The sequence below is a fragment of the Chlamydotis macqueenii genome, chromosome 2 (assembly GCF_036417535.1).
Source record: "Chlamydotis macqueenii isolate bChlMac1 chromosome 2, bChlMac1.mat, whole genome shotgun sequence".
Taxonomy (NCBI): Eukaryota; Metazoa; Chordata; class Aves; order Otidiformes; family Otididae; genus Chlamydotis; species Chlamydotis macqueenii.
The window spans coordinates 89480546-89503716 of NC_141557.1; the positions used below are offsets into that span (position 1 = coordinate 89480546).

The following is a 23171-nucleotide window of genomic DNA, read 5'->3' on the forward strand; positions in this document are numbered from 1 at the left end:
TGTGGTTTCAGCCTATGACTATAGAACTCAAATTTGTCCACTCAATTTGACAAAATACACATTTTGGGTAATCACCGAGATCTTATTTGCTATTTGCTAACTGTAGTTCTTCCAAAGAACTGGAGGTCCATTGGGTCATCTTAACATTGTTTCAGCTGCGCTACTTCTGTCACAAATCATTGTTGCAATAGCATTCTCAAAATTCAGGATAAAGAATTAAATTACAGGGGAAACCCATTGTTTTGCATTGGAGAGGTAACTGAACCAGGAAGCCTAAGCATAAAGAATAAGAGGATGAACCATCCATCCCAAATCTGCCATAGTTGCTGCAGTGTCCTAAATTGATATAAATTAGTATCTTGTTAACCTCTAATGAACTTTCAATTCAGTTTGATCAAGTGAAATACATCAGTCTGCTTCAGTCTGAAGCAAAGTATTTCATTCTTCTTTCCCCTGAAGACAATACTGATAAATTAAAATGTATCTAAATATAAATCTATTTTAATGTATCCATGCATCTTCTTTCCTAAAAGTCCTTGCCTGAAAATTCTTTATCTACCGGAATATACATATCTCACTGGGAACTATGAAGGCATACTCCTTACAGTAACACAGTGGTGATTTAAATTTTCCTTTTCACCTCCTGTTTTATATCTCTTCTTCTGTGAGTGACAAGACTCACTTACACGCTCATCTATGTTTATTCTCTTCCTCAACTGTTCATTATAGATTTCACTTCATCTGCTTGAAAGTATTACTTGCAATGGAAGCCACATCCAGTAGACTGAATATCTGACAATTGTAATGCTTTCCAGTTAGCACTATAAAAATGCAAATTACTTCACTTCTCTACTGGTACAGAATATTTCTCTCTTCTACCTCTCACATGCATATACAACACATGTACAATGCAGCAACATCATGCAGAGAGACAGACCTTCCCTCTATGCCGGTATATTTTAAAAATACAGAATATGATTTTCTGAGAAGCAAAATACCTCAGACATCTCAGCCCTTAGGGTCTAAAATGAAAAAACTGTTTGAGAGAATCCATATTTTCTAAAGGGCTGAGTGGTAGAATTTGTGTGTACTTGAAACATCCACTGAAGTCGAAGAGACTTCAACTGCATTATAATGCAGACCAAGCTTCCAAAACTAAATGGAAATTTCAGAGAAAATGAGCCTCTCTAAAGTATTTAATAGTGGTTTATTTTCCTGAAGGCCCATAAAGAGTGATAAACACTCTGTGTTCTCAGGGATCTCACACCTCCCACGATGAATTTCAGCATTTTCAACATCTGCCAGCTGAACCTCAAATGAGGAAAAACCCTGTCTAATTATCAATCTCTACCACTTATTAAGTACAGTTGATATTAAAATTCATCGACAGCCTCACTCTGATTGATAAAATACAATTTTATCAAACGTATATTATGTCTGACAGGAAGAGTCAATGGATATTGTCACCATTGCATACTTCTTCATATCAAGTCCTACTTTACTGGAGAAGATTCAGTTCTGCTCCTAACTTCAGGTAAAAACAAGAACAATCATGTTAAATCTTAAATTATATCAATGTATCTTTTAAAAAAAATATTATTTATATATAAACTCTTTGCTCTTTAATTTTGCTGAAATTTGTCACAGGACAAGTACACTACACAATCTAAAGTTGACATATTTTTTTGCTGCTTTGTTTAAACTACTCCTTCTACCTCAGTGCACTCATATTAGAACACGGCAACATTTTATTTTAGTGAAGTTACCGTAAACTGTTGTTAGTCTTTAGATTGTATATTCAGTATAATGCTCATTTGCAAACAATTTTCTACTTTATTTGAAAATTAACCATACAAATGAGCAGTTTACATGCAATTAAGTGTTAACTACATCTATAGGTATAATATTACGTAGATAACATCCAGCTTATTAATTATTTCTGTTAAAAAGTGTTGTCTATATTTTTAAAATCTTTTTTTTTGCATTAACTAAATATATATGCACAATATATCTAAATACTAACAGAAAATTTGTTATGAGGAAGAAAAGACAATAAAGAGGAAAAAGGGGGGAAAAGAGAACAAATGAGGAGAGAGATCTATTTGGTGTATTATAATTTCATGAGTGCCAGTTCCCCAGTTCATCAAAGTAAAATATAAAACAGCTACCATAATAAAATCTTTTAGCAGCTCCTATTATTAAATACATAAAGGAAGAATGCACAGATGCATTAATAGCACCTTAAACTGGTAGCTGCATTGGCTCAAAAAAGTAATAACTATATCTTTCCAATAAATAAGGCAAGTGCACTTTCTACTCTGGCAACTGATTGTTGCAGATTATAACGTAATTTAAAGGCTTGTGGTGCTACAATGACACCACTGAAGCCATGAGAACTTTCTGCTATTGAACCCAACAAGCTGAAGGTTTTTACAGCTATTGCTACTGTTAAGCTAAACTTCTCCTATTAGCAATAGGAGTGTTGCCTGAATAAGGACAGTGGGATAATTTTATTGCAGCATAAGTAAAAAGGAACTGGATCTTCTTTGTACTTCTACTTTTGCACAAGCCAAGTGTTAGGTTGTGTTTCAGGCCCTATATTTAATTTTAAAATCTCATTTTCTCATTAGAAGTTGCTGGTTCTGTTCATTGCTGTCACTGGCACGGAGTGAGGTCTTATTATAGAGATGGGAAAGAGTTACTCCTGGGGTAAACCTCACCCTAAAAAGTTGTGCTTTGAATTTATCTTGAAAATTTTATTATTCAAAATATTTGGCAGAGAATTTCTCAAGGTTTGCTTGGTTGTTCAGAACTGTTGCACTTGGAAAGAAAAGATACAAACTTTTGGATACATGGGATTCTCCGTAAATATACATAAACAGTTATAGCTGACATACATCGTATGTAAAAACAAGCAAACATGAAATGAGAGGCGCACACTACATTGTGAAAACTTAGGTTAAAAATAAATGCTTTTTGAGCATCCTGGATTATCTCTAAAATACACAGGCTGGATGTTTATTAGGCGAGCTCCCACTCTAACCAATTGTTGCATTAATCCAAATGTACCCACTTGAAGTCGATAATCACAAAGCTTTAAGGACAAAGAATGTTACTTACAGTGAGTTGGTAAGGTTTTTCCTTCTCTTGTGGCTTTCTCACTGTCTGTCTTTGCTCCTCTGTGACAGCTATAAAGCGCAGAGGATGCAGTGGCCAGCGTATATAGGCAGAGTATCCACAGCCCCTCAGCCTATCACAGCCAAGCACTTTGCATTGAACATGCAGCAGCAGCATCTCCCCCTCCTCCCACACCTCCTCCAAAATACACCTAGCAAAAAAAGCTACTCGAAAGGCAGATGGATCTGACTGAGAACTGGCTGTTGCCTGTATTAGCTGTGAAATGGTGTGCCTTTTCTTCCATGAACTCTGTTAACAAGTCTGCCAGTGAGTGTTTGATCACATGCTCCCGGTCTGTGTTGCACACTCCGGGACGTTTCTGCTGTGGCTGTTGCTGTAAAGGCAAGTGTTTTGAACCACTTCTGTGAAACATTATTTTCAGGAAAGAAACACAGATACGGTTGAAATATCACTCAAGTGACTGCAAGCTCTGAACAGGTAGACGTGCGGGATTAACATCCTCGGATATGCTGTACCTAACTTTTTCCAGTTCCTCTCTTTCATCATACGTACACTTAAAAGCAATAGTACATGTTCAATATTTGTTTCTCTATTCTAAAAGAAAAGTTTTATGATAAGTTCTCTTTCCTACATGAATATAGGTAATCGCTTGTCATTTTTATTTGGTTCAAGTTTGTTTTAAAAATTTACTATCAGCATTTTGTAGTCCTGAAGAGCTTATAGCCAGCTCTTGTGTGGCCGGAGATGTGGGACAGCCACTGCTCCCAGACCAGCCTGTAGTGCACTGCAGTGTTACAGCCAGCCTTTTTGTGAAGGAGGAAAATGTTCTGGCTGTCATATATTTTAAAAGTGTCATGGCTGTGTTTGCCGTTATAATGCTATAAGGTCAATTGTAACTCTGCTACAATTCTGAAAGAGCCTATTCAAAATAAAAACAGAACCTCAAATCCACAGATTGGCTTGAGGGTTTCATTGCACTTGTTGGGCTAGATGTGCCTGTGCGATCTGACTTGCATTTTCAGTTCTTGGGTTGTGTCTGCTGTAATCTTGAAAGCATCAAGAAATCCCAGGGTCAGTTGCAGCTAGCTCTCAGTTGTTTTCCACTGCAAATTGACTCCTGAGTGCCCATAGTTAACGCCTGGACAAATTGGGACCCCATGAGAAAAAAAAGTGGTTTTGAGATCTTTCCTATTCTTTCTTTCTCCCTGAATTTAAGTGAAAAGGCTGAAAATTCAAAATCCGTTTTAAGAGTATAAGATAGCAGAAACTGAAGATGTCCCTAGTAAACATAAAGATAACTAAAATCTAACTTCAATGTTTCAGCCAAATGGCTTGCAAAAGATAAATAACTTTCAAAGGAAATTAAAAATGGAAGCTAAAATTAAGATTGGCATATTAAAACACTGGTTTAATCAATCAGAGTGTTGAAGTCATCTGATGTGTTTTTACTTTTCTGCTGTACCTGTAACTTACCTTAAAAGTTGCTGTGACCAGGCAATAATTGTATTTTCTTTTAAAATACTTTTTAAAAAAAATTCTCAGTAAGAAAAAGGAAATAAAGTGTGAAAGATATAATAGGCAAGGGGGGAAAAGGGAATTAAATGCCCTTCTAAAATCATATCCCACGTCTTTCTATAATTCTAATAATTCTTCTGGTTCATACTACTTTACTTTTCATAATTCTCCTCATCAGCTGTTGGCAATACACCAGTTTTTGCTTCACAGAATCTTTCTGTAGTAGACAAAAGCAAGATCATTAAGTTTTCTGTAACAGGTGCTGGCTAAGTCAGACCTCCTGTTCCACACCCTTCAGTGTGCTGGCTCTTTCACAGAGAAGAACTTCTCTTGCCGCTGAAACATGATGAATAGAGATCTCCCCTTTACTGCCAAACTGTTTCAAAATTCAAGACACCGGTGTGTCAGAAATAACAGATTATCCTAAAAGATTTAAAGGCCAGGGCTTGTTGGTAAGCAACCAACAGATCATATTATTCACAGCTAACATGAGACAGGCTTCAGCACGATTTTGCACATGGAGGTATGCCACTCTGCTGATGATATATCATGATGCTGTGCCCGTGCAGTAATGGTACCAATTTATTACCATTGCTGAACTCTTTGGTTTGCAAACAAGGTGAGAGAGATAACATGTTTGAACAGGAGGCTCCAGCGCAGCAGCATTGGAGAACGATGCAGACAATGTGTTATTGGTCACTTTGCAGTCCCATTGCCAGGCCATGTCCACAGATATGGATCAAAGCAGAGGGAGTTAAATAGTTTATACCCACTTTCCAATACTTTTCAGATCTTCCATCATTATATAATGCAGATTAGAAATTAAAAGGCAGTTTTCTCATGCCTTCAGTCCAGTTATGATTAGATGGCTTTCCTCCCAACTTTATTTTTCCCTCACCCGAATAGCATGACACTCATCTCATGCTAGGCTCCTGGTGTGGCTCCAGTCACTAAATTTGGTCAAGATGTGTTTGTGCTATAGATCACTGAGCCTAAAATTAGTTGAACAAACCTGTTCTGAGCTATAATGTGAAGGGCTTTAAATTGACTCAGATATCATCAGTATCTTAGGTATTGAGACAATGAGTTGAAACAATTCGTTAGGAATTGAACTAGCACAATGTTTGTGCCTGTTTTCAACAGTTGGTGCCAAAGGAGCAGTCACTGTTGCCTAAGCATAAGAAAAAACCCTGATTTGTTGCGTAGCATTTGGTTTACTCCTTCTCTATAGTTTGAGCATGCTATTTGGAGGCTGTAGGCCTTTTTTCCTTCTTCCCTCGCTGTTGCTACTTCAGGAAAAAAAAAAAAAAAAAAAAGCAAACCCAGTAGTACAACCCTGTCTTTGTCTGTCTTTTTTTTTTTACCAATATATTCTTCTGTCATAGTTTTGCCCCTCTCGGGACCAAGCTACGCAGCCTCTCACTCACTCTCCCCACCCTCCAAGGGAATAGGAAGAGATAATATAAGAAATAGCTCAAGGTTTGAGATAAGGACAGAGGGAGATCATTGAAGCTACTGTTATGAGCAAAACAGAGTTGACTTGGCAAAAACTATTTATTTATTATTATTAATAAAACCAAAGCAGGATAATGAGAAAGAGAACAAAAAAACCCCAACTTCCCTCCACCCCCCACTCTTCCCAGGCTTAAGTTAATTTCAAATTATCTCTGCCTCCTTCCGTGCCCCAAGTGGTACAGGGGGTAATAGGGAACGGGGGTTGTGGTCAGTTCATCACATGTCATTTTCCACCACTCCTTCCTCCTCAGGGGAAAAAAAAAAAAACTCCTCCCATTCCTCCCCTGCTCCAACATGAGGTCCCTCCCACGGGGTACAGTCCTTCATGAACTGCTCCAGTGTGAGGTCCTTTTCAATGGGGTGCAGTGCCTCAGGAATCAGCTGCCCCAGCACAGGCTCTCCACGGGCCACAGCCTCTTCTGGGCATCTGCCTGCCCCAGCATGGGGTCCTCCACAGGCTGCTCCTCTGTGTGCCACCATGGGCTGCAGGGGGACAACCTGCTCCACCATGGTCATCACCACAGGCTGCAGGGGAATCTTGTCAGGAGTGACTTTACTTCTCCTCTGCCTTCTTCACTGACCATGGCATCCGCAGCTGTTCCTCTCACAAGAAATTCTTCACAACAGGCTCAGGCAGACGCCTCTCAGGATTTCTTCGCATCTCATCTCCTCTCTGCTTCTTGCAGCTGGGCTGGGCCGAGTCAGGCCCAGTCGGACGCCCTGTGGAAGGCCAGAGGGTGAGGGCCGCAAGGCCCACAAGGCTTGTGCCTCCCCCTCTGCCCCCAATTCTGCTTCTTCACTTCTTCTTCTCTTTTTTTTTTTTTTAATTTTCCCCTTCTTAAATACATTATCACAAAGACATTACCATTGTCACCAATTGGCTTGGCCCTGGCCAGCAGCGGGTCTGCTCTGGACTCCACCGGGCCCACTGAACAAACGGGAAACTTCTAGCAGCTTCTCACAAAAGCTACCACTGTAGCCCCTCCACCACACAAAACCAGCACATCTTCCACAAATGTAATAATAGCAGTAATGGAAAATCAAATTACCTACAAAAAGGGAAAGGGAAGAAAAAAACTCTAAGAATTACTCAGATGTACTGGAATGAAAAGTCCTTATGTGTTCCATAAACAAGGTCCAAATCTGCATGAGCCATAAAGATGGGACAAGACAGAAAAGAATATTTTAGCAGAAATGGGCAACTAACAATTTTCTGCATAAAACAGAATGCACATTTCCTTTGGAAGAGAGTAAGAATTAAATAAAGCCTTCAGACACAAATAGATGGATTACTTGCATCATACAAGGATAAAAACTAAGTCTTCTGCAGAACATAAGTAGACTTTGCAACAGATTAGCCAGGAGATTACAAAGACAGGGCTGACAAATTAGGAAAGGATCTGTCTTATCTTTCATGAATATTTTATGTGTGACTTGTTGTCCCTGTTCAGTTCTGTATTGCTGTCTATGTGAACATGTGAAGGTAAACCAAAGAAGGATGAAAAGAAACCGCTAACAAAGTGAACATGGAGACAGAATCAAACACACAGCTTCGGAGGAGTTAACGTATCACTTGCTGGTTGGAGGCAGTCTAAGCACTTTGCTCTTATGGAAGCAAGCCTACAGAAAAGAGAGAGGTTGTGATGAACTGAAAAAGTGTCAACAGAAAAACTGACAGGCTGTGAAGAGTCACAGAGACAGTGAGAGCAGGCTGCAATCATAGTAGGCAGGCTCTTCCAGTACAGAGACAGGAATAGCTTCTGCTGTAAGCTGAGAAGATGTGCTTACCTAGTGGTGTTGGCACTGCTGTTCAGCCATATATTGCTCACAGAAAGAACTTTCTCAAGCATTGACCACTGTGAGCCTCACAAAAGCTGTGGCTCACAGATGAACTGCTCTCAGGGCTAAAATGTGCTATTAAGACCTCATGTTGGAAAAGCAAATTATAACAGTTTATGAATGGAATAGTCTGCTGTGTCACTGAAAGATAGACCTAGATGAGGCATTATGAACAAGATGGCTTGAGATACAGAGGGAACATAATGCAGTGCTTGTTCATACACAAATCATTTTTTTTTATCACTGTTTACAAAGATAGCAAAAATCACATAACACTTGGTCCAGAAGACATTTTGTCAGTGGCTATGTTTAATGCATTTTCATGAGGGCCATACACTAGCATGCACTGCTCGCAATAAGCTTGGTAGAGCATTTACCATCAGTATAAGCCTTGAATCATATTTTATGGGAAGAGAACACCACTGGAGTCTCCTCACAGAGAGCGTGTTGGTGCTCAGTTCTCTGAGATTACAGCAAGTACTATGGCAAGGGATCATAGTGGTGTTTCTTGCCCTTCCTCTCTGACAGCTTTGTTGCAAAGGTATCTTTGACTCCCCTTCAGTCCTGTGTTAACATGAGCACCATTCTAGAAAAAAAATCAATGCCAATTTTCTGGAGAATTCATGCTTAACACGACATAAAAGTTACCAAGTACATGGACTTTCTGCAAGAAAGAAATTACTTTACACATATCACAGACCCAAGGCTCTGGAGAACTGAGTGGGAACTGAATCTTCCACATGCACAGGTCTCCCTGCTCACAGACACACATTCGCAGCTGAAGCGATGAGTAAGGTGTTTGCTACCTTCTGCTGTGGATTATTGTCTCTGCCTCAGAGACGGCAGTGATAACACACCTCAACTGCTTGAGTGCAATGTGTGACCTTTGCTTAGGAAGATGCATTTACACTAAGAGGAGAGGCTTTCCATTGGAGCTGTGTGACCGGTATGCCCTGCTTCTGACTCCTGGTAATATGGTTAGCATAACCAGCGCCATTTCCTAAGACAAACAGCCACAATATGTAAGTGTGCTGATCCTGTATCACTCTTTTCCTATTTTCAATACTGTGGTTCTCGCCAAGATGTGACAAGTCCCGTTATAGAACAGCCAGACCTCCTGTCAGCATTGTGACAAGATTATTTGCCCACTGAGCATTGCTGCCAGGATGTGGTGACACCCGTTATGGAACAGGGAAGTGTAACAGCACACAAGATATTGCCTATAAAATCAAGCAGCTGCAAGTCTTGCTGCTGGATGGCAAAACCTGTGATCCCCCAGTGGTCCGGGACTCATCCATCATTGTCTTCTTCCTCTAAAGACTGAGTGAGTGACTCATGGTTTTTTTTGAGTAAAGTCTGAGTCCAGATTATTATTATTGTATCATTCACTGATTATTAAAAATTGGATCCTATCTGCAGAGGATCCAGGTGACTAAAAGTCTAGGTAACTAAAGACTTCAGATAGTAAGAAAGCTACACTGATTACTAGAAATTTTGCTTAACTGAAAAGTATGGTAATTGATAAAATCTTTGTGCAACAAGAAGATACACTAAATGCTAGAAATTGTAGATAAAAATAAGCTATGCTGAAAAAAAAATATTTTATGTAATAATAAAACTCTAATTGCAACTACAACCCCGTGGCCAGTCCTTGTTCTACCAAGGATCCCTAAAAAAACATGCCTGTCCCTGTAGCATTGGGTGACAGAGCCACCAAGTGTTCACACGCTCCATCCTGCCAACTCCGTAAGAAAGGCAATCATCTCCAGCTAGGAGGTAAAACAGCCAGCCAGGGAAGATAACAGCTTAAGCTGCTGCAGGTAGCTTCACCACAGCGCAGCCAGCCGTACCCCAACTCAGAACAGCCTGCCATCTGTTCTCCTTATGATACTGTTCACTTCCACACCTCAGGTAATCACAGTTTCCACATTATCATTAGGAGAGACAGGCTCTCATTTAGACAGGATTTACATGTGACTGGAGGAGACAAGCAGTTAAATAAGAAGGATAGTCTGAAGCATTCATTACCTTTGTGCTCAGAGACCTTAAAATTCTAGTTTTCAAGTGCAGATGCAGTCTTTGCCATATGCTGTACAATTCTGGGTAAGTCCTCAGGGGCAGTTTCTACAAAATATTTTGCTAGGAAGGGTTGTTCTCTTCCACCTTGTTTTCCTGTGTTCCACATTTGGCTCCAACTCCATTTGGAATCCAAATGGCTGAAATCTAGGCCAGGTTTAAAGTGGCAGCACCTCTCCACCCACACTCTGGCAGAGTTTGTCTCTGGTGAGAGGTGCAGATTTTGAACCTCTGCTGAGGTCAGATGCTGCCAGTCTAGAAGCAACCGGCCTTTACAGCAGTTTGACATTCTGCGTAGTTCTCTGAAAGACAGTCTAGGAAACTGGGGTGTTTTGAGACTTCTGGGTTTTTTTTCTTCCTGCTAAGTCTTTAAAAGACTGTCTCTTTTCTTAAGGAGCAATCTTGATTTGCGTAGTCTTAAGAGACATCCTTCCATCTTTACCACCAGGCTAACTTTCATCAGCAGGAAGTGGTTAAGAAACATAATTTTTCACTCTTCTTCATTCTCAGAGAATACAGAATGGAGGAAAAGTATGCTGATGGAAGGAGAATCACTACCACATTTTATGTTACATACATTGCTTCATATAAAGGAGCACAGTATCTTACCTGCCTATAGCTTCTGATGAATTCTAGAGGACAGTATTTTCAGTTTCCCTCTTGCAGCAAGACACCATTCTAAACCTGTTCCTATTGCCCTCTGAAGCAAAAATTAAGAAAACTGCTCTGCAGCTACATTCTCTGACTTATGACTCATTTACAAGCAGTTAAAATTTTACACCGGTTGCTAATTTTGTTTCTTAATATGTGTGTTTGGCATGTAAAAATAACATCAACTTTTCATCAAGATTATTATTTATTTACTGTATCGTACAGCAAATAATAAATAATAAACTCATACAACCCAGGTCAGTAGCCAACATGATATGTAACTGCAATCTTCAAGAAAAATAATTGGTGTGATTAATCTACTGCATAAAAAATTAAAGCTTAATTCAAGATTCTTCAACTGCAAGTACAATGCACATCAAGCACATTTCAAGCATGCACCATTGCCAAGACAAAGGAAATAATGCAGTGTTAAACAAGGGATGAACTACATGATCTCTTTACAAGGAAGACACTCCCTATTAACTGAAAAAAACCATGAGAAATAGTGTTATATATTCACTGGATACTTACAAAAAACAGTTGAGTTGGTTTCTACCAGTCCTAGGACAGAAAGCCATCACGAAAAGCCTGACAGTATTTCTGGATCCTCAAGACAATACACTTCTCCTCAGCTCTGCAGCTTACAGCTCTGCTGGCTGCTACTGCAGCTACCCAGGAAGACAAGCTGTAAAACTGCGATGGCAAGGTGAGCAGAAGCATCCTTATCCAGTATGTGGAAGAAGACTGGGGAATAAGAGATCCAGAATATGTGTTAAGACACAAAACATTCACTGTGGCTCTGCCTGTTGAATTGGGAATAGAGATAGGTGGAGCTGTGGGTTTTCTTACAATGAAGCTGTATTCACATCCTCAACAGGCATCTACATTTAATTTTTTTTTCCAGGAAAAATGGGCTGAATATTGGGATTGGGATTGAAGTAGGAGTGTAGAGGCACTGTGCAGTGAAGCAGAGAATGATGTACAATTTATAGGAGAGGATACAACTTCCTGTACTCATACATGGATGCCGTGTGGGACAGTGTCAAATGGTTTGCACAAGCCCAGGTAGATTACGTCAGTTGATCATCCCAACCCCGTTAGAGAACCCCAAATTGGTCAGGCATTATTTGCCCTTAGCGAAGCTATGTTGGCTGTCACCAGTCACCTCTCTGTTTTCCATGTGCCTTAGCACAGTTTCTAGGGGGATCTGCTCCATGATTTTGTCAGGCACAGAGGTGAGACTGACTGGCCTGTAGTTCCCCGGATCTTCCTCGTTTCCCTTTTTAAAAATGAGTTATGTTACCCCTTTTCCAGTCAGCGGGAACCTCACCAGACTGCCATGACTTTTCAAATATGATGGACAGTGGCTTGACTACTCATAAAGAGGTATTACGTTAAAAACTGTTGCTGCTAAAGGGCGCAATGTATTTTTAAGAAATATATATTTAAAAGGATAAGAAATTTGTTCTTGAAAAGTTAGAAAAATGTTGCCCAGAGGAACCTCAAAAATAAATAAAAACTTGTAGTAACAAAGACTGATATTTTTTCTTTTTTTCTACTTTTTTTTTTTTTTTTTTAACCCTGGAAGGAAATGTGTGAGGAAGCCACTGTAGTAGGAAATGAGTAGTTCACGACTGTATCTTAAAGTCATTTAAGGACTAGTATACAGTGAAGTAATTACTAGGCTGAACAGAACAACATTCAACATGGTAATAAATTCCTGTAATGAGAATTTTTTTTTAAAAAAAAGGAAGATTAAATGGGCAAAAAAGATGTTTGTATCTCAGATTTTTGGACAGTGCTAGAAAGGAAATCAGCCAAAGCCAGAAGCATACTCATTAGGATGTACAATAGAAATATGCATCAATAACCTTGAAAAAGAGGAGGTAGAGGTAGGCATAAGAAAAACCCAGAGCATGGATTCACACAAAGATAGTGTGCCGTGGGCAGATATTCTTGAGATCAGCCTTATAACTAGCCAAGCTGCTGATGCAGCCACAGAGAGTCCTTACACTTGCATATAATCATAACAATGTATTCTATTTTTTTGTGTGTGTCTTATCTTTCATTAGCACAAAACACATTTGTAAGGCTCTGAGTTTTATTTTTTTAATTTCAACTTTGCATCGCAGTAAACATTATTTTCAATAGCCTAGCACAATAGGGCACCTATCCTGCAGGTGTGTCAGGCCCCAGTACTGTGGTCCTGCAATACTTACTCAGGAATCAACACCTATATACCTGGGCTCCAGGTATCTAAAGATAAGGGCACAATATGGGCCCATTTAAAAGCTGGCAAGGCAGGCACATGAGCGGACGAGTCGTTGTCCCAGTCAGCAGTGCCAAGAAAATATTTCTGGCATGTGCAAGGCGACAGAAAACAGGAGAGAGAGCTTGAGGCACCTGTCACGTTAGCAACCAGCAAATAAAGGACTTCTGAGAGCCTGGAAAGACCTTGTAACAGGAGCTTAACATATATAAGCATATGTTTACATACCCACCGGAGTAAAGCCTGTACCATAGTATGTCATTATCCTCAACAAGCATGACAGGGAAGGAATCACTAAATAATTAAATAAATTCTAGGACATGATAAAAAGAAGGATTCTAGGGACAGATGCCAACATGAAATATAAATTTCCTTCGAGGAAAAAGAATACTGATGAAACAGAAGATTATGCCAGAAGAAAAATGATCAAAACACTAAAAAACAGAAACAAAGGGAAAACGTGGGAGTACGTGTAACGTGCATTCAGTTAGAGCTGGCTGGTTATTCTGCTGGCTCCAACCACCTGGCCAGTGGGGAAACCACTCAGGACTGTGGCAGAGCCCTGCTGCTACGTGGTGACTGCCCAGGGATGCCTGTAATTGCACTGCAGTTGGGGTGTGACACGTTTTGTTTGAGTATGCACGTTCCTTAAAGCTATGCTAATGCTCTTATTGTTTACAAAGCTTTGCAAATATTTTCTATTACTTAATTGGTTAGTTTGAATTAATCAGCTGAATTGGTTAATAAAGGTGAATGAATAAATGAATACAAAAAAATTTATTTGATTTCAGGACTTATATTTCTGGGCAATGATAACTCTGTATCTACATTTGTTATGAAGTTTAGCTGTATACTCCGGTTTAGCATTGGTCCTTAATACTAAATAGCATTAAGTATAGTCATACAGAGATTTCCAAGCTATTTCTCTACAATCAAGCTTTTCCTCTGCATCTACATTGTAGCATTAGATTTTACTTACACATTATTTTGTAAACTTACTGATATGAAGAGGTTTTTCCCCACAGATTTTGTCCATCAATAGGATACTTTTAATTATTAACCTTTTAATATTTAATATTAGACATTGTTAACATCTTTCTTATTTCTACCTTTCATGACAAATGTTTCAAAAAAGATATTCTTTAGCCATCATTTCTTTCTTTCCAAAGATGCATTTTTGTTCCCTGAGTGCTTCCATTTCCTATGCAAGTTCTGTAAAATTAGGTGGTCTTTTGTGCTTGGGCAGCAAATATTACCATCTTGTGGAACATCTTGAGTAGGTGCCAATAGCATAGGCAAGAGACACACACAATGTTCCTCTTTCCCTCTCACAAGTTCTCTTAAATGTTAGCTTATCTTTTATTGCAGTACAGGCTTACTCATCATCTTCTGTCTCAGACCTGTCACTAGCCATCACTACAATGAGTATTCCTCCTGATCTATTCTTTCCATGTCCTATCTCCATCACAGTTCATGCCGAGGAGCTCTGGTAGACTCCTCTACTTCAGCTGCCTAAAATACACGAAACCCACATTACCTGGGGGCTTTTGTATTTGTTAGTAAGCGTATGAAATCTTGCAGTGAAAGGACATTATCCCGCCATCCCATCCTCCTGCCCCCCTCCCCTTTTCTTTCCTATTAAAGATGCAGTGCAGGAACTGAGGAGAGCTACAAATATCCTATGTTGAATCGGCAGTACAGAGTCTCAGGAAGCTCAGTAACATGAATTCTGAAGTAACACAGTATACAAAGGGAGGGTGGAATTAGATCTCCAAACATCTTAAGGGACAAACTAATGGACTTAGTCTAAGCAGCCTTGGTGGCACTACTGAATGAAAACCTCTGTTTAATAAGTAGCATGACCAAGAACAGCAAGAAATTTGCCCCCAGTAAGAACAAGTTGGTGAATTATGTGAAAAATATTCTAGTTACTTTTGATCAATTACAAAACCATAGAATCATAGAATGGTTAGGGTTGGAAGGAACATTTAAAGGTCATCTAGTCCAACCCCCCTGCAAGGACCAGGGACATCCCCGACTAGACCAGGTTGCTCAGAGCCTCATCCAACCTGGCCTTGAATTTTTCCAGGGATGGGGCATCCACCACCTCTCTGGGCAACCTGTTCCAGTGTTCTACCACCCTCAGTGTAAAAATTTTTTTCCTTATGTCCAGTCCGAATCTACCTCCTTCTATTTTAAAACCATTACCCCTCCTCCTATCACAACAAGCCTTGCTAAAGAGTTTCTTCCCCTCTTTCTTATAAGCTCCCTTTAGGTACTGGAAGAGTGCTATAAGGTCTCCGTGGAGCCTTCTCTTCTCCAGGCTGAACAGCACCAACTCTCTCAGCCTGCTCCAGCCCTCTCATCATCTTCATGGCCCTCCTCTGGACTCGCTCCAACAAGTCTATGTCCTTCTTAGGCTGGGGGCTCCAGAGCTGAACTCCAGCAGTACTCCAGGTGAGGTTTCACCAGAGCAGAGTAGAGGGGCAGAGTCACCTCCCTCGACCTGCTGGCTACACTTCTTCCAATGCAGCCCAGGATGTGGTTGGTTTTCTGGGCTGCAAGCACACATTGCCACCTCATATTGAGCTTCTCAACCACCAGCACACTGAAGTCCTTCTCCTCAGGGCTGGTCTCGATCCATTCCCCGCCCAGCCTGTATTTGTGCCTGGGATTGCCATGACCCATGTGCAGGACCTTGCACTTGGCCTGGTTGAACTTCATCAAGTTTGCACGGGCCCACCTCTCCAGCCTGTCAAGGTTCCTCTGGATGGCATCTCTTCCCTCCAGCATGTCACCACAACATATAGGTTGGTGTTGTCGGCGAACTTGCTGAGGGTGCATTCTATCCCACTGTTCATGTTGCTGACAAAGATGTTAAACAGGATTGGTCCCAATAGTGACCCCTGAGGAACGCCACTCATCACTGCCTCCACTTGGACATCGAGCTGTTGACCATCAGCCAATTCCTCATCCACCAGTTGTCTGTCTGTCAAATCCATGTATTTCCAGTTTAGAGACAAGGACGTCGTGTGGGACAGTGTCAAATGGTTTGCACATGTCCAGGTAGATGATGTCAGTTGGTCATCCATTATCCACCATAGAATTTTTGGAATAGTTCTGGAATATTCAATATTCTCTCAGATTTTCACTTTCAAAAAGACTTCATTGCCCTCCTGGAGTTTAAGAGATTTCTCCTCAAACGCACTTACCCCCTCTTCTAGGGAAGATTCAGAGTGGGCCTGGTTAGCTTTGAAAACAGAACAACATGAGGTAACCCAAGGAAAGGATAAGGGAATGAAAGAGTAAAGGGAGAAGATAAAGAACTACTTTCTGGTTTTCAAATTTCAAAAGGCCAAGAGGGACTACTCAGTGAAATTAAAAGATAGCATATTAAAAACAGACAGAAGGAAACACTTTTTTTGCATGATGTGTGGTTAGAACTGCAGAAAATATAATTACCACAGGAAGCACTGCCGTCAAGAACTCAGCAAGACTCTGATGGGTTTGCAGATGTATAAGGATATCAAACATATCAAGAGCAATTTAAAACTGCTGGAAGGCACATGTATTTCTTCAGGGAAAAGTGTCCAAGCATTTTAAAACTGCACAAAGAAATGTGCTAATCAGAGTGAGATACAAAGAAAAAGGTCTCTGCAAGATAATGCACCCACAGGATGCCATTAAAGAAATGTCACCTCCTCCTAAATCCTTTGCATTCATTCTCTCTCCCTCCCTTTAAAGGAACAGCACAGAAAGCAATAATATGAGCCCCACTGAAAGACCAGTTCCTTTAGGGTACTGTAGGAGATGAAAAGGTGTCTGCCAGCCATCTCCCCAGCGTGCTGGCATTTCAGCAGCCTTCAGCCCGTTCAATGTATCTGGAAATGTATATTCACCTTGAAATTCATATACCTGGTTCTATGAGTAGCTGGATTGTTTCTAATTTTCTGAGCTCAGATTGTTTGCTAAAAGCAGAAAGCACCACATGTAGCACTTCTGTAATTTCCCATCTTGCTTTTTTACATGACAAAGTAGTCATAGTAATGATGCTTGCTTCTTGTTATTTCACGTTAACTGTACCTGTGCTGTCATGTGTCAGAGAAAAGAAAAACTGAAAACTATGAGTTCTTTGCATTTAAATGAAATACTTTTGTCAACAGCATATCTGAGTGCAAATAAGGCAAAACATAGGAAGATGTTATAAGCAACTTAACAGTAGCATTACTCTGACACTGAATTTATAGCCTTCCTAAACAATACACTCCAGTGCATTTTCTTTCTAGGATCTCTTTTCCATCAATTTTAGCCTGTTACTTCACATTCTGTCCAGCAAGCAGGAAATGCTTTTTGTAGCATCCTTCTATGCCTTTCAGGATGCTACTGTATCCCTTGAATTCCAAATTACATGACAGTATGGCTAACACCAGTGCTTGACGCTACCCTAGCAATCAGACAGTAAGTTGGTACTTGGTATATACGAAAAAGAATTTTCTGAAGCATAAGGAATGTCACAAACTCAAGCTCGGCAGGACTGGCTTGAAACTCTGAAGTGCTAATTGTAACTCTCATTTAGGGTTATACGTATTCCAGCTTCTAGTGGAATGCAGAGTTACTGGTACTATGGCTTCAGTTGTCTCCAGTGTTAAGATCAGAAGAGTCCCATGTCCTGTCTCCATATAACCCTTTGAGTGACTGAAACCTTTTCACCTTATCTTTGTTCAAACCACTTCAAAACCTTCCTAACCTCCCTGCTTCATATCCACTCTTGTAAAGATAGGCTGTACCTAACAGACTGGGAGATACATCCTCTATAGAGACTGTTTGATAGGTTAACAGCACTGGAGTTGTATCTTTGCCTGCAGGTCACCGCATGTTCCTACATCCAGACTTACAGTACGACATTTCACTGATGGAGGATCAATGGAAAAAATTATCATGTGCTGCCATTAATCCTCACATCAGTCGTCCTCTTCTTAGAGACAGAATCTCTCCAACTGTCTGCCTTTGAAACTGCAAAGGATAAAATCAGGTACAAAGTAATACATCTGACATAATACAAGAATAACAACATTTGACTCCCTATAAACCATCCAATTTGTCTGAAAACCTACAACCAGGAAGGGTAAAACTAAAATCTATCGCATCTTCACAAAGCTCAGCAAACTTTAGCTGAATTTTAAAAACAAACATTCCTTTCAAAAGCCAAGAGGGGAAAACAATGGTATAGTATTATTTATTTGTAAGCTGTAAAACCAACTTTTTAAGTGTACAGTGCTCTTGCCAGCTCTCTGACAAAGCAACTAATACTAAAATCCTTTCACGTATCAACTGTTTACCATAGGATCTCTTCTTCTGTTTATTCATTTGTTTGTGATAGATGGAGACCAAATCTGCACAAGATCAAGAAAGGTGTAAAAATTTACAACAAAACAGTTGTTGCATTCAAAATGTTTTCTATAGGAAAGATACCTTTGTTAAGAGATGAAATGTAACCAGTATGAGCATTGGTTAGATGGGGAGATGCTCATCAGAGGAACACTGGAGGCCTGCATACATGCAGAGGCAACGGACTTGGTTGAGCTGCATAACAGGATTGTGATTAGGATTTGCTGGAAGTAAGTTAGGTTTGTTGTATAGACTGGAGTAATATTTTTCACTTACAAATGATGGTATTACAAAATACTGTTGGCCATAGATTTTTGCAGATTATGCAATATATTATCTGTGATTGAAAAAATATATCATTTTTTATGCCTCAGAAGAATGAAGTGACCACTTTTTGATGTATAGTGGAAGGAACAGAGTAAGAAACATATACTAAAGGGAGAATATGGGAAAGACTGAAGCAACAGGGAAATTTTCCAGGGATGTGTATCAACTGACCATCCAAAGAAACTCTCTTGACAAGTTTAAACAGCCTTTAGCAATTTTCTTTCCATTACAGCATAACAACTCACCATCTCAAACGCCATTACCCATCCCCTCACCTGGTTATCTTGGCTCTGCACACTTCCCATGAAACAGAAGTTCAACAGAAGCCAGCTGACAGGCAAAGGGGAAGGCAAAATACATCTCAAGTTTTCTGCACTTTAACAAGATCATTGTGCCAGCTTGCAGCCACCTTTGAAAACTCTCCTGCTCCATCTCCTTACTCCCAAACATGAGGTTTCAGTAACCTCTTTGTTAACAGAACTTTTATATTATCTTCTAAACAGATAAACAGATGACATTTCCACCTACTCCAGTCCTGCTGTTTCACTCTACTCACTTCACAGTGTGGGTCAGATAGGAGAGATTACAGTCTCTCTTTTACCAGTGAAGCAACAGTTTTACCCCATTATGTGTGCAAAAAGGACATAGAATTAAAAATCCACAGTCCACCCCCTTGGTCTCAGTAAATCCCCTGTTCTTGCAACAGACATTCCAGTTTCTTCACTTTGCATTTAGTCTGTGTTACTGGTGGGCGATGCACTCTTTGAATGTCAGACTTCCAAGATGCTCTTCCCTCAGGTGTCACTCTACTGAGGAAATTTTCAGCACACATCACAGCTATATTGGAAACTTGTTTTTCATCACACTTCATTACAGTATCTATTCTTTTTTACTTTTATTTACCATTGACATAAACTGTAAATTTATGTAACATAAATGGTAAAAATTGTCATCTTACTCCCCTTCCCTTTTCCAACTATATCTCTATGAACAGTAGTTCAAATTTCATAATCTTCTTGCTCTCTGAACACCACCAGTGTTGAAATAATTTTTGCTGTTCTACATTTAGCCACACATAAAATTGTAATGTCAATGTATGGGGATCACTACAGTGTCTGTGCTGTAAACAGGACCTCTACAAGAGGACAAGCCCAATGTGACACATTTACAATGATATCAAGCTACAGGAACAGAACTGAATTTTCAAACAAATAAGAACATTTTTTTTCTGACCGGACTTCAAAAGGTTAATAAAATTCCCTTGTCAGCTGGGATTCGGGTTCGAGATTACCCGGTGTGCCGTCATTCTGAGATATTACAATCCGTCCAGAATGCTTCACTTTACCAGCAGTGCCCTCAAGTCAATTTTCAGAAGCAGTTAAGGAGAGATTCTCTTAAAATCTTTTGAATTGCTAAGTTTTGATTTTAAAATACTTCATGAACTCTTGACTATTTCAACAAAATTGGCTTAAGCACATGTCAATTAAAATAAAATTACATCTAGTGTATTATGCTGCATTTCTAAGTGCTCACTAGCTTAACACTTCACAAATTATGCAGACTTGTCAGATCAGATTATTTGGTGAAAGTACAGAGGTGACTTCGCTTTCAGATATTAGTGAGTTTATCCTTACCTGTTTGAAGATTTCACTCCTTTTCCAGGTACTCTGGAAACAGGTGTTTTCTGTAGGTCCCTTATATGTTCCCGCCCTGTGAGGAAGAGGTCACCAGAAGCAGCTAAGGAATTTTAATCTCAAGAAATTTCTACGGCTTTTCCAGTAACTATCTGGTCTTCATTGCTACTGTGCTTGCCCTGCACTTCTTTGTTAATCATTAACAATGTGTAGCACTATGTTCATTAGCTTTATCAGTCATTCTTTCTCAACAAGGGAAAAAAAGAAAACTTGTAAATTTGTTCAGTGGCAGTTCACGGGCATTAGGATGGGGGGCACTCAATCACAGAGCCTCAAGTGAAAATACATTGAGTGCCAATGAGATGTGGAATAGAGAGCGCCAACAGCCCCAGCAGATCCTGCCTCCGCCGATTTGAAGCCAGGGAATTACGTTGCTGAAAATGTCTACACAACTGAGATGTCTGGTAGTTCACACTAGAAACCAAGCGGGACAACTGGGGACACACCAAAGTCAGATCTCCCGGAGCAGCAGCAGCAGCAGCCCTCACTGCACCTGGAGGTCTGGAATGGCAGTGGCTCCTGAGTCCTTGTTGGCTGCACGGCTGCCCCTGGCACTGCCCAGAGGTGAAACCCTCATGCTCACAAACGGGAAGCGTGCTCCCCTTGGCGGTGGTTGGGACTGGAGGGGACAGGCAGCCCTCGGCCTGGGCGGTGCTGCCAGCCGTGAGCCAGCACTGCCATTTGCAGGAAGTGCCCTGCAGGAGGCCAGCGAACACCCAACCTTCACTTAGAGCTGCTTTACTGCTGTTTTGCAGAATATGAGGCCCAGGGTGCTGCTTGGCTTGGTCGTGGCCATAAAACAAAGCAAATCAAAGAAAGAAAGAGAAAAAAACACCTTGTATGTTTAGCACAGGAATGTAAGACCCCATTGACGTGGGCTCCATCGTGGGGCCCATCTGTGGCTGCCCTCTGGCAGCCTGGCTGGGCTGCTGAAGGAAGTGGAGGAGGGCTGGAGGGGACGGGACACGGGACAGGGTGCCCTCCTTGCCTGCAGCTCTCTGGCATGCAAAACATGTCTTCCTTCAGCTCTGGAATGAGGCAAAGTCCAGGCTGTATTTCACCTTGCCTGCCCTAATGTGTCAGACATATCTAGCTATCTACCTATTTATTTACTTGTTTTTCCTCTTAGAATACTGATTTTTTTTTTTTTTTTTTGGTCCTGACTCACTCCAGGATTTAAACTGGTCAGAAACGGAGACTGGGAATTAGCAAAATGGGATTTCATCATCACAAGCTCCTGTTTGTTGAGGGCTGTCCTTCCGCTGGAAGGGTTCAGAGCCCCTCCCAAAGGCACCAGCTGCCTGGGGGCCTGGGTGAGCCACTCACCAGGGAGGGAAAGTGCCTGGCAGGGCCCTGTGCCCAGCAACCCTTCGATGTGTGCTGCAGGGAGGCCGTTTGGGAGCACCAGCATGTGCTCTTCCCCTTCCCTCCCTGCCTGACCAGTGATGGGTGGCCGGGGAGAGCCTCGCAGGCCACCCTGGCCCGCCTCAGACCTGGCCTGCCCGCCCAGCGCAGCCCTCTCCCTCCTGCTGCACTGCGGATTTCATTGAGAACACATGCCGGGCTTCAGCAGTTGCATGCCCCTTTCTGTTGCTCAGCTCCCATATAGGGGGACAAAAAGTTGCATTTTACCTGGGAGAAGCCTTCACAACACACCTTTGTGCACTGCTGACCAAAAAAATTACGGAGATTCCTGTTTATGTACAACTTTTAGGATATCTGCTCCTGACTTGCAAGTGAGGAGTATCTATTCCCAGTTTAGTGCTTGTTTTAGAGGACAAGGCTCAGTCCCTGTCATTTGTCACCCTATTTTGGGGCTGAATGAAGCCGGACACTACCCTTGTACACAGCTTCAGGGCCCTGATGGGCTCTGCTCTGTGGTGGCAGGTGAACCAGGCAGCCCCCAGGCCCCCAGCACACCCTCCTGGCAGCAGGCTGGCGGGGGACAGCTGTCGCAGGCCCTGGAGGCATTACCTTCTGGGGTGGTAGAGAGCAAATTCAATGCTTAGATGGCTGTTTCTCTAAGGATAGCCTTAATTCAATCGAAGGGGGCCTGCAGTTGATTGTAGCGCAGGTTTTGTTCGTCTTTCTTCAGCTGTTAGTGCTGCCTCCAGTTGCTTCTGTATGAGCTGGCCCTCCTGTGGACACATGTACTGGATGAGATAAAAAAAATATTTCTAGCCCTTGTCTAATACTTTGTAGTGGACATGTAGGGAAGAAAGAGTATAAATGGGCTGTCAAGTAATGATTCTTTCCCTAAATCACTTGGTGATGTGTGACCCCTGATCTTCCAGAGTGAAGGATGGTATTTTTGTAGTTAACATCCATCAGCTGAGTTTTCTGTGTCATGATGTTTAAGCCCTTTGTGAATGCATGTGAACTTTTGCTGTGTGCTACATTTTGGGGTGGAGAACACTACAGCTTACACAAGCAGTCTATGAAGAAAAATTTCTGGGTTTCCTGAACTGAGCCCCTGCACATTTCAGGTGATTCTCTGCGAGCTTTGTATTGAAAGAGATGCTAATTAAATGTATTGTATTTTGCTCAGCTGCCTATGTTTTTCTGCAAGTCTATTATACTGCCCTCAGTCTCTGCTTTCTAGTTGGCAGAACCTTCTTACTGTATTTGATTGTTTCTCTGACCATCCTGTTTTCTCTTGTGTGTTTTTTTTCCATTTCTACTGCCTCCTAAGCCTCCCTTCCTACTCCTGTCCTAGGAGTTCCTGCTCTCTTATCCTTTCAAGGGCAGCGGTTTCTAGG

The 23171-nt window shown here is 41.1% G+C and overlaps 1 protein-coding gene across 1 annotated transcript in view; it reads right to left on the reverse strand.

Annotated features, from left to right (window-relative positions):
* The window catches only part of DDC (dopa decarboxylase), a 79332-nt gene extending 58891 nt beyond the window's left edge, over window positions 1-20441 (reverse strand). The window contains exon 1 of the mRNA XM_086742030.1: window positions 20353-20441. The gene's annotated coding sequence lies outside the window, so the exon portion shown is untranslated. The remainder of the gene's footprint in view (window positions 1-20352) is intronic.
* Between the last annotated feature and the right edge of the window lie 2730 nt (window positions 20442-23171).